Below are 13,431 nucleotides of genomic sequence, written 5' to 3' on the forward strand. Positions count from 1 at the left end.
TATTTGCAAATTTTAGTCTGTCGTTATTTACCGTTTTTTAAATTATATTGGCGTGTCCGGAGTAATTGGCATCTCTGTGTTGCTTTAGGAATAGTGGTTGCTATACGCTTGAAAGCAATTAGTTTTTAATTTCTAGTGGATTGAAATATATTTTGAATTAGTGTTGCCAGACTGGCTACATTGTAACGGAAGGGGTTAAGGAACGCGCTCCTGTAAATATGAAGAAAAGGAGACCAACAATGCAATAGATAATAATAATATTAATAAAAAAATAAACTAGAAATTTTTTCTGACCTATTGTGTTGTTTAAATATATAATTTTACTAATAGAAGAATTTATTATTTAATTTGGTATAAAAATATAACAGTTGTGTAATTTCAGAATACTTTTCTTGAAACTTTTGTCGAATTATTTTAAAACGAGAAATTTTAATATGGTTGTATTCTTTTAGTTGACTCTCTTATAAATTATCATGCATAAACTAAACTTAAAAAAAACTTTTTGCATCTTTAGAAGCATTTTGCTGAGCTTTTCTTTTTTTTCTTGAAAATATATTTTTAGAGTAAAACTGATAGAATAGAGAAACAGAATTATTCAGTTAAAAGAAAACATTTTTACGTTTCAATTTACTTTTTAACCTTCCTCCTCACATGTTTCCGTTCGAATATTGAGAAATACAAGTTTTCATAAATTGAGTTTTTTACTCGGAGTATTTATGTTACAGGAAGTATTTTATTTTTTCGATTTTATTTAATGTTATTTTTTTCAGTTTGCTGGAAACTGTAGAAGAAAATACGAAAAAAATTCTTTATCGCCAACGTTTTTTTTTATCTCTTCTTCCTGTCAAATTATTTATTTATTCAGAATAACATTCCTAGACCAAATCCTCTCTTGCGAAATACAAATACCATTTATAAATATGAAGACTAAATAAAATATTTCTAACTTTTCAGATTTGAAATCAACTATATGTAAAAAGATTTTGCTATAGGTGCTCTGCATGTATCTAGTTAATGTACTTTAATTTTAAAATTTCATGGGCAAATAAATTCACATGTGTAGTAGCTTCTCTCTTTTTTTTTCTTTAGAGAAAAAATTAAGTAGTTAGTTGCAAACATGTGATAATAATTGTTTTAATTGATATTTACTTTCGTTTTTTTTCGAAGTTATCATGCGAAACCTACAGCTATGAGAATCGTAATAAATGCCAACTTATATGCATTTTTCGCAAAATCTTATTTTTATACATAAAGTGGTAATCAATTCTAAGCTTACAATTTATTCCTAGCATTTATAAGTTTATTTTATAATGATTTAAGCCCCCACTACACATAAATAAATTAAACAGGTGAATATATGTTTAATAGTCATCAGTTAGTGTGCTTTACTAAAAACTCAGCGGCGCAACAGCCCAAAGATGGTCAAGGCAAACTGTGCCCATCTCATTTTTCTTGACCTTGGGCTTTGGGGCGCAGGAGCAGATGTGCCGGTTAGGTGGTCAGCCAAACACGGAACCCCCAGTGTTTAGTTCCCAAGCATGATTGGTACTCATTTCTCGACCCACTGAAGGGATGAAAGGCTGAGTCAACCTTGCCTGGCCCGAGGATCGAACCCAAGACCTGTGGAACAGGAGCGTTGAGTGCTACCACGGTTAGTGTGTTTTACTTACATATAAATAAATTGGTAAACAAATTATTTACTTATGTGGTGAACAAAATTCTTTTAAACTAATTTGATTGAATTTTAATACATTACAATTCAAATAAATTAGGCTGCCACTAGAAAGATTTATCTGATACGAAAATTCTGTTGTTGGGGTACGCATTTGCGTGCACAGTAACCCATTGATATAAGTTTCAGTAGATCTACTTGAAGTAATTTGATTGCGCATTAAAAAAAAAGTAAAAATGTTAACCTTTTGCACACAAATTACTTCAAAATTCTGTTTGTGCTAATGTGACTACTAAATCATTCAAATTGAACTGTGAAAACTAGAACATTATAAAAATGAGTACCAAGCCATCGAGGCCACCTCAGAACTTAAGTAATGGTTGGCAACTCAAAAGGTTGAATTAAAATGAGGTTAGTAGTTAATTAGCGGTTAGCTGCTTATAAAAAATATGAAAAAGTTAAGAAAGAAGAAGGTAAGGGCAACATAAATATAAAGGAAAAAAGAAGAACATGAATGGATTTTGTATCGGTTAAATTACAAACTTCATTCAAATTAAACAATACAGTGTTTTTACATAATTTTTAAAGTTCATAAAAAATGAAATCATAATTAAAATTTATCAGAGTGCCTGAGGCCGTAAACGGCCCATATTCCATCCATCTAGAAGTTTTAACTTTTAGATGGTACTTTTTGGTAATTGGATAGCAAATAGGAGTGAAAAGAAAATTAAATATTTCGTATTCTAGATAAGGACGAGTCTCTTCAAAATTAAGCAGCCATTGGTGTGAGGTTTATTCATCTTCTCTCAGGTTTTCAAAAGTAAAAATATCCTTAAATCCTGCGGTTTCACAATTTATGGTTTTTCGAAATATTAGCAACTTAGCTGTGCAATAGGAAGAACCTAAAAAATCTATATATCGCGATGTATGTTCTTATGTCAGATAATCCATCTTGATTGTGCTATTTTTCGTGTTTTATGATTAGAAACATATATTGTACTGTACTGTATTAAATATCTGGGCACCTGAAGCCGCTTTTAACCCTTTTCCCATTCATCTTGAGCTTGAATTTTGTGGTGTTTCGATGATGTTGTGGAATGCAAATGAAGTAAAGGAGTAATCATGTGGATCACTGAGTTTTGATCTAATATCTAATCTAATATCTATTGTAATATCTAACTATAGGCAGTTGAGTGATAAGATGTAAAAATATGAGGTATAACTTGAGCTAAGCTGGTATGTTGAAAATGAGGTTTTGTATATGCGATTGATTTCGGGAATATGATGCATCGCTGCTATAGTATGACTCAATTCTTTTATTCTCGTCTTCAGTTAAATTTTCATGTATGAATATTTAATTGAATCGCGCTGCTGAGCAAGATGTGGCTCATTAGAAAAATTTGGTTACTAATTATTAATATACTATAAATATTTTTAATTTTAGAGTGATGACTTTTAATATCGCTTCACAGGTGACATTGGAGAGCAAAGGGTTAACTAATAATAGCAAATATCGACCTTATCCCCAATTGTTCTACTTATGTTTTTATTAAAGCAGTTCTTTCTTGTCACTTTTAAATGTTCCATTTACTCTTCTGGGGTAGGAAACTAGTTAAAGTGGTCGCTTAAAATTTTTTTTTAAAAAGTTTTTTCCAATGGTTTTTTGATATTTCTACGACTTTTCGAATTTTTTAGCTTGTTGGAATCGTCTGACATTTCCTTGATGCTGTGGCGAAGATGAAACATGCAATTTATTTATTTCTATGAGCCGACCGGAATGTGTAGCTGACCTCACATGAGAAATCCTGGGTACGAATGCCGGACAAGATATGGGTGTTCTTTCATTCTCTGTACTATCTGTCCCTACTGTGTTGACCTACACAATTCCGCCTGGGAGCAATGTTGGCCTACCTGCTATATGGTACCCCTTAAAGAGTGGTCAACAAATCAGACCAACTGATATCTGAATGACGAGCGTCAATTGGATGGGCTTTGGAAAAAAAAAATAAAGAAAAACTTATTTCTTTGAAAAATGCTTGTGTTTTTGTCGTTATATAACAATAAGCTATTATTTTCTTCGAAATTATCGACATTTTCTAAACATAGTAAAAAAATATATATTTTTAAAAAAAAAATTAATCTTTACTATAAGGCTTTTGTAAGGAAGATAAAAGTTTGTGTAGAAAGAAGTGAAGTAAATTCTCGCTTTTTCCTTCCTTATCCTACTCACAAAAAGGTATTTTTTATCAAGGAGAAAATAGAAACTTTGCCCGATTTCTTTCACAATGCTTCTCCTTCCTTTTTAATGCCAGCCTATTGTTACAAAAAATTGCTTTTTCGTTTATACCAACAGCCAGATTAACGTAAGTCAGGTGTATTTTGAATGTATTTTTTGTACCATATTTAAAATTGGAAAAACCATTTTCTTTTCTACCTTAACGTTGGCTTGGACAGATGGTAATTTAACCCTAGAACTGGATTTTGCAATCGTAACTACTTTTTTCTCTCACTTGTACTTGTTTTTTAACTATATGCATGCAACTGCGGATACCGCTATTTTATATAAAGTTTATTTATCATATTTTAATTTTTAATTTAATCAGTGTTCGCGCGCATTACAATATTGGAAGTGTTAGAGATTCGGATAGTCTGGCTGGTAGAACGTTCAAATCCCCGTGTATTGAATGGCGACTGGTACACGTTGAAAATCTGCCGGGGTAACAAAGTCCTCCAAGATCCCATAGCAAATCGATACCTCTTGGGGCACTGAATTGGAAATTGATCGTATATTAGAGATTGATTTCAGTAACCTGTAAGATGCCTTTAAAGAAAAAAGAAGTGCTCAGGATTTTATTTCTACAGCGTTGAACAGTGTCGACTAAAATGTATTACGAATGGTTTTAATAAAGAAGGCTTCACAGTATTTACCGGGAACATTGGCCCTTCGGAATAAAATTGTATGTCTGAAGACTTTCCGATGTCGATGACACGTATATCGTTTGCAACACACACCCATACCTGCCAACTTTCACTCTTTCCGAGAATGGATTTTCAGAGTGGTTGTAAAACAATAAACGAAAAACAATCTGACTCAAAAATATATTTATATTTAGATCCCGTTGAAATTCGCTTGCCCAGGGATTATTATGCTTTCATATATTTATTGTAATTATTTATATGTAGTGGTGGTCAAACTCATTTATAATTATCATTATAATTCAAAAAGTTAACTGGAATAACCTGAGTATTGCTACTACTTTAAATATGAAAATAAAATCTTCCGGAAAATCCGGAAGGGTTGGCAGGTATGCACACCCTGTAACTTTTTAATTCCTTCAATATCTCATTTAATGCCTGTACTCGATGATAGAGATGTAAACGACGTAGGTGAGTTAAATATATTGGAGGATACAATGTCCATAACTGATCAAGAGCATAAAACTCTGAAACAATATTTTTTTTTGTGAATGTAAACCAAAAAGTAAATATGTAAATTTGCAAACAATAGTAAGTATAAGTAAAGATTGCACATTTTTTCCAATAATTCCTTAAGTGTCAATCTTTGAAAAATATGCTCATATCTTTTAATTCCAACATTAAGTTATTCCGCTCTATAGACGTAAAATCGGGGTCCTCTATAGCAAAAAAAAAGAGAAAAAAAAGAAAAGAAAAATAAATTAATTGCATGCCTGCCAACTTGTACTGTCGTTCAAAAAGATTTTACAAAATAATAGTAAAAAAGCAATTAACTTTGGAAGAATTTTCTAAAGACAAATATATTAAATCCTCTATACGCCTAATTAAAACCTTAACTTGCGCGCTCGAGTAAATTCGAGCGCTCTAAAAAGGTCAAACTGTGCGCACTAGAGATAATTCGAGCTGCGTTGTATTTTATGCTGCTATATTTTTTCACATTCGAATATAATCGAGAATTGAAAATAACAATGTGAAAGCTACGAAATTTTTTTATTTATTGATATTTATCATTTACATAGGATTGTAAGCTATAACACTTATTCATTCAAGAATAAAATATACAGAGATGCCAACTGGCTCCGGACAGCAAATATATACAGTCGGACCCCGATTTAACGAATTCATCGGGACCGGAAATTTTATTCGTTAAATCGGGGTCATTCGCAAAATCGGGGTTCAAAAAAAATTGTTTTTTTTGTACATATGTATTATTAAAAATTACTAGTTATAAACGACTATCAAAGATTAGAAAGGAATTTCCGTTTTGACTCATAGCCCACGTGGCAAACTCCCGGAAAATGACCTTGCAAGTGTAATATGTCTTATTAACTCTGCCCACTTCCCCAAGACGAATTTTGTTTTTCCCTCGTGTCTTTTGTTTGAGACGAATGTGCACTTTTTCTATTTTATTCCTCCCAGGAAAGATTTTTTTCTCTTTAGAATCTGCCAATTACAAAAAAATGCAATATTTTTTTAATCAAAATTAATGAAAAATATTTTTTCCGGATGCTGAAATAATTCGTTAATTCGAGGTTAATTATTCGTTAATTAGGGGTTTTTGACTCTGCGTTTGCTGGGGTTGAAAAAAAATTTCGTTAAATCGCGAAATTCGTTAAATAGGGGTTCGTAAAATCGGAGTCCAACTGTATTTTAAAGTGGTACTTTATTCTTGGTTTAATAAATTCAAAGTTGTGATTCTTGGTTTAATAAATTCAATTTAGTAGATTTTTATTTACAACTATTTCTAAATAATTCGTTAGCTTATATAATTCACCAATTTTTTAGTACTTGTTTCATGCTATACCTTTTAAAAAGCTAGCAAAAATAGTCACTTCATATTAAAATCATCTCTTGCATAACTTTAAAGACACTTGAATTATCAACATGTCCTACCTGCCAACTTTTATTCTCTCCGAGGATGATTTTCTTAAGAGGTAGTAAAGTGAAAACTAAATTTTAATTACAGGAAGGAAAATTTAAAAATTTTGCTAGAGCTTACATGCACCGCACGTAGAATATTACTATGACTATACATATATTCTTAGTTAATTTTTATTAAATATAGGTTATGATAATTTAAATTTCATTTATAAGGCCATTAATTAAATAGAAGAGCATAAATTTTGCTACCACTTGAAATGTAAAAATAAAATCTACTGAAACATTGGAATGAGGTTAAAGATTCGTATAGCCATACCTGCCAACTTTTAATCCCTTTCATTGTGATTTTTCCCAATGGTAGTAAAATGGCATCAAATTTTCAATTGTAAGCAAAAAAATGCGTTTACTTGAAAAAGCTTCAGCTGACAACCATGATAGTAATACATATTAATATATATGCTAATTTTTTTTCAGAATACTGGTGATCAAAATCATTTGAAATTTAGTTTATAAAAAAAAAGTGTATATTTACTACCACTTTAAATATAAAAATAACATTTTACGCCAAATGCGTAAAAGTTGGCAGGTATGGTATTGCCCATTAGGTGTTGCTATCGTAGGCCAATAAGCCAAGGGGTGCGATCGTAATTTTGACCTGAACCTAAGAACGATTAATCTCCAATTCAGTACCCCCAGAGGTATACTTTAATATGGGGGCACCAGTCACCATTTACTACACTGGAAGTTTCCCGCTGCCTGTATTCGAACATCCGTTCTCACGAAACCTGAGTCCACTGCCCTGCCAACCAGGCTATACCGACCCCATTTCTCATTTAATTCTTCGTATTTGAATATAGAAAAAGTACGAGAAGAATTGCTAGATCAGGGATGCCAACTGCTCCACTTTCAATAAATGTTTTAATGACTTTGTAGAGAATTAAAAAAAAAACATGTCGAATAAGGATGATTGTGCTTACTCTTTAAAAGTGTCGCTACGAAATAACTGCAATAAAATAGGACGATATTCATACGATATTTTGAATTTTCGATATGTAGTGGTGGGAAATTTAACTTTCAATGAAAAACACGAAATTAAAAATAACTTAAATTTCGCTACAGCTAGAAAATAATTTTTCTACGAAGCGGATCAAGTAGGAACCTCTCCTAGATTGCAAATTCGATGACTTTTCAACATTATTTGTTTTTTATTGGAATATCATTCAATTTCTGACTGGCGTCCTCAATTCAGGCTTATAAATCTTCGTTAATTGGAAGAATAAATAGTACAATTCAGAGAAGGACATCATAAGAGAACACCCAGGGTTACGGCGGGATTCGAACCCTCCACCTCCACGCTTAACATAGTGTTTGAGGGGGGGCGATATCGCTGTGTCAGGGAATCCCCAATAAGCTACAGCATTTATATTATAGCATTGACTTGACTTGATTGCTGTTTTTTTAGAAGTACCAGCCCACGGATGCGGGCTTCTCACTTCTTCATCTGATTAAAACCTTTGGGTGACTGGTACTTTTGACATGCAGAAGCAGGAAGGATAAGGAGAGAGTTTCGGTTGGATAGCTACAAAATTTAACTGGTCATATCGAGTAATTTATATTAATAGGTTACTGCATTCATATTACTAATGTAATTGTATTATGCGAGGTACTTGCCTTTTCACCGAAAGTTTTTGACAATAGTCCTGGTCTGGTCTGTTTAGTCTAGCTGGGCTCTTGAGGCCAATAATGATCCTTTTCCCATTCATCCTGTAATGAGAACATAAGCAAAAACAATAGACAGATTACATGAAATGCAACAATTAAACGGCACATGATATTCGACAATAAGCTTTCTTTTTCTTTATTTAAACAAAACTGGGTGCCTGGGCCGCGCAGCGGCTCCTACCCCATTCATCATGAAAATTACATACAATAAATAACACATTTTTAATTATGTTACAATATGGTAACATTATAATAAAGCAACCATGATTAGAAGCATGTACAAACTTGATCGGAGATTTACATTAATTGCCGTTGAAAATTGAATACAGCCATGATTAGATGGATCGACATTAAGTAACAAGAAATTTATATTATATAACTACCGCATTTATATTGAATGTGGTAGTAAAATTTTTGCCTGATGTTCAATTCTTGCAATGCATCAGCAGAGATGCCAACTTGCTCCGGACAGCAAATATATATTTTAAAGTGGTAGTTTATCAATTGTGATTCTTGGTTTAATAAATTCAATTTAGTAGATTTTTATCCATTACTATTTCTAAATAATTCGCCGGCTTATATAATTCACCACTTTATAGTACTTTTGCATACCTGCCAACTTTTAATCCCTTCTATTATCCTTTTCCCCAGTGGTATTAAAATGAAATTAAAACTTCAATTTTAAGCAAACAAATACGTTGCATTTGAAAAAGCTTAAGTTGACAACCATGATAGTAACGCATATTGATATATGTGCTTAATTTTTGTAAGAATAGTGGTGATCAAAATCATTTAAAAATTAAGTTTATAAAAGAAAAAATAGTATATATTTACTACCACTTTAAATATGAAAATAAAATCTTCGGGAAAATCCGGAAGAGTTGGCAAGTATGCTCATGTCATGTTACCCGTTAAAAAGCAAACAAAAATAGTCAAATATTGGCAAAATTTACTTTGTAGTTGTCTACCAATTTATTAATGATTTTGGCCTGTCCGGAGCAGTTGGCATCTCTGCATCAGTACTTACATAAAAAGGACCAGATGGTTATCTAATTTTGTTTTAACTGATGGAAAATCGTTATTTAAATATTTGCTTACAATATCGCTTTAACATATATCTTTCTACTATTGGTAAATTGCTATTTTGACGAATGTAAAAGTTGGCTGGTATGATACAGCTATTTTTATCATTTGTCTCTTAGAGAAATATGAAAGAAATTGACGAACTCCTTGTTTAGTTGGTAGTTAACTGAAATTCAATTGTCGTTTCTCTGCTATTTGAAAAAAATACTCCTTTGAAAAAATTACAGTTGGCTGTCTTAATGAAACATAACAAAAAATTTCACATTAGTCTAATGGCGTAAATGTTTGCTTGAAACACCATGAAAATGACTTTAATTAACCGTGTCGTGACATTTTATCATAATTGTAATCTTAATGAGAAATGAGTTCGGTTCACAAGTAAGAATAATTAAAGAAATAAAAATATAAATGCAGGTTAATTAATTTTGCTCTCAGCGTTAATGTAGTGTAAATATAATCAATAAGTAACTGCTCTCCTGTTTTGAAAAAATTGTCCAAAACTTATAACTTACACAATTAATGTTATAACGCGTTAAAGATTATATTTAAGATAACCCTTAGTAAAAAATAAATAAATAACATTGGAAGGACATTTCTTTTTAGTGCATTCTCTACCTAGGGTTTGTCAACGGATCATTTTATACTAACATAAAAAGTATGTTTATATAAAAAAAGGAAGTTGCAGATGTATGTGCTTTATCAAAGTTGTTCTTCCTATTATTAGCTACCAAGTTTATTTAAAAAGAAACTGCATTAATTTGACCTTTATCTTTAATCCATTTATGCTCAGATGACAAAAAAAAGGTTCTATAAAAAGCACATAAACCGTACCTGCCAACTTTCACTCTTTCCGAGAATGGATTTTCAGAGTGGTTGTAAAACAATATACGAAATACAATCTGACTAAAAAATATAATTAAATTTTGATCCCGTTGTAATTCGCTTGTGCAAGGATTATTATGCTTTCATATATTTATTGTAATTATTTATATGTAGTGGTGGTCAAACTCATTTATAATTATCATTATAATTAAAAACGTTAATTGGAATAACCTGAGTATTGCTACCACTTTAAATATGAAAATAAAATCTTCCGGAAAATCCGGAAGAGTTGGCAGGTATGACATAAACTACTATTTGAAAAGTAATTGAACAATGCTTAAAATAAATAAATAAAAATCAAATAAAATTTAAAAAAAAAACGGATTTCCTTGAATAACTTTTAATCTAATGATTGTATCTTCACGTTCCAGGACTCAATTTTAATGGCTCGAGGGGGTGACTTCAAATATGCTAATTAATAAGAAAAGACGATATTTTAAGTTATGAAGTCAGACACAAAACGTACTTCCTCTGCATAAACAGATACTTTATTCAACTTATTCTGATTTCTGACTCCTAAAATATAGGGGATAGACGCAAACTGAGAAATATGGTCCCAATAATTTGGCCAAGAGAGCTCTCCAAAGTTTGGACCCATTAATGTTAATTTTGTTTTTTTACATATTTCGCTATGTCTCGAGAACTTTTTAAGTGAATTGAAACATTTTGATTTGGACACAATTGAAATGCACTGTAGATATCAGTACTTAGTGGATGTTTGTTTCTGTTACCTACCATTTTTAGAAAGTTATGTGCCACACATAAGATCCAGTAATAAATGTTTTTATTATTCATATATTATGGTAGACCCCATAGATTAATTTTTTGTTCCACGTGTATATGATTCAGCTTTTGAATCACATATACGTGGAACAAAAAATTACGAACTTTTCTCTCTTTTAAATGTATTTCTCCCCAAACTGTAATGCAATGAACCATACATAATGTGAAAACTTATTGAGTCTTGCTGGTTACAGAATACCTTAGCAAACTGAGTCAGAGTAGGATAATTTGATCAATAATAAAAGTCCATCTCCTCTAGAAAGTTATGTTTGAATCCGTATTGCTGAACAACTTCTGAAGGAATATCTAATGTTACAAAATAAGAGGTCATTCTGAGAAAAATCAATGAGGCGTGTTCCGTCGGTAATTATCCATTATATAACAATAATCTGAGCTCTATAATCTGAGCAGTGGTGGCTCAGATTATAGAGCGCTCGCCTCCCTATGAGGTCATCTGTGTTCGAATCCCAGCGATAGCTGGTCAAAACGAATTCTGCACACGACTCGAGCGGACCACAGAGCTGACGTAAAATATCCTCAGTGGTAGGCAGATCATGGGTTAGAGTCCCCTCGCCATCAAGCTAAATGTGGAGGTTTTCGTGGTTTTCCACTTTTTGCAGTTGAACAGCAGTTTTGTGGGGTGCGCTATTTCCCTCTACTTGCGGGACCCCATACTCGGACAGGAGGTGACAAGGCCATCTCTCTTATATTATACTATTATTATGTTATCATATTATATTATACTATAAAATAATATACTATTATATATTAATAGTATTATTATATTATACTATTTCGCTATTTTTGATCGATGCCTTGTGTTATTACTTTTCGATTTGAATGAACATTATTAAAAAAAGTTATGGTCATAATTATACCTCATATTTTATGTAAAGTATCTTTTCGAGGAGAACCTTTTACTTGAATTTTAATAAAATCTATTTATAAAATTATCATGACAATAATACCCGTGATTAGTACTTAAAGATAATAGATGTGAGTTAGATATTCTGAGTAATTTATATTTGCTAATTTTGGAAATGTGTTACAAATATATAATAATCACATTTGTTTTAATAAGTAATTATCAGAATACCTTCTTCTACGGGCAAAGTTCAAGAAAAACTGTTAATATTACAAAAATACTTTATCAGAATTTACTTAAAAGATAGGAGTTCAATTTAAAGCATCACACATAACAGTTATAGACCATCAAATCCCTTCAATTATCTTAGAAGGTAATTCGCCGTGAAATGAGCTCTTCGAAAGGTGGAGATTGAGTTGCTATCCTTTCTGATTGAATGGTTTCTGCGCAAGGTTGAGAAAAGGCCACAAGGCATACCAGTTGTTTTCTGATAAAGACGGATGCCCACAAGACACAGATAAATTCAATTATGTAGTATCTCCTCTTTCCCCAAAAGAAACATTTTCTTCTTTATTTCAGTTTTGTTTATCAAGAAACGATCGGTAAAGACGTTAATCTTCTTTTCTATACTTTTTACGAGAGTACGGGAATTTGTCGATAATTCAATGCCCTAAAACTAAATTGCGTATTTAATCGAAGCTGCACTAACTATCGGATGTAAAATTGAAACTCTTTAAAAAAAATATAATTCTTCCTCCCTTTTTAAGACCCGTACCCTAATGTTCTAGCGTATAAGAATATTTAAAGCGGTATCCAAAAAACAATTTCTGGCAAGCTTAATTTTGCCCACGTTCAAAACTTTTTCTGCCCAATTAACAGGTTATACAGATATTTTTAAGCCATTAGTGGTGTAAAGAAGATCTCTTAATTTAATTCATAAAATCAATAACAAAATGTTAAATTATAAAATTTACTAAATTCAAATTATTCAAATAAGAGAATATTCAAATAAGAGTTTTCTGATTAATTCAAACAAGTTGGCAAACATGTAGTTGTCCTTTTTTTCTTTTAATTTTGTGCGAAATAATTTTTCTAGAAGCAGCAAAATTTATGTTAAAATACCAATAAACTCGAAAATGAGCCAATTTCTCGAAAGTTTCGAAAAACATAAAATGCTAGCAGTAAAAAAAAACACCTCATTTTTATCTTTTGTTCAAAAAAAAAAGTAAATAATCCATGACAATATATTTATTAGCATTTAAAACATGTATATTTACGCATAAAATTTTTATCAAACTATGAAGATATACGTGAAATAACATGTGTGTGTATAAGCAGAACTAAAAGAATAAAATTGTAATATTTAATTATACGACTGCTCCTTAGATTTTATTAGAAAAGATTAGAAATTAGATTGTTTAAAAAATTAAATGTATTTTAATAATAAAATTGAGTTTGGACGGACTGTTTGGCATCAATGTGATTTCAGGTGACTACGATTTGCGATAACATTTGGAACAGTTCCATTATTTAAAATGATTATCATTATGAATCAGTTGCATCCACT

The sequence above is a fragment of the Parasteatoda tepidariorum genome, chromosome 4 (genome assembly GCF_982258835.1).
Source record: "Parasteatoda tepidariorum strain Cologne lab strain chromosome 4, Ptep-v5.0, whole genome shotgun sequence".
Taxonomy (NCBI): domain Eukaryota; kingdom Metazoa; phylum Arthropoda; class Arachnida; order Araneae; family Theridiidae; genus Parasteatoda; species Parasteatoda tepidariorum.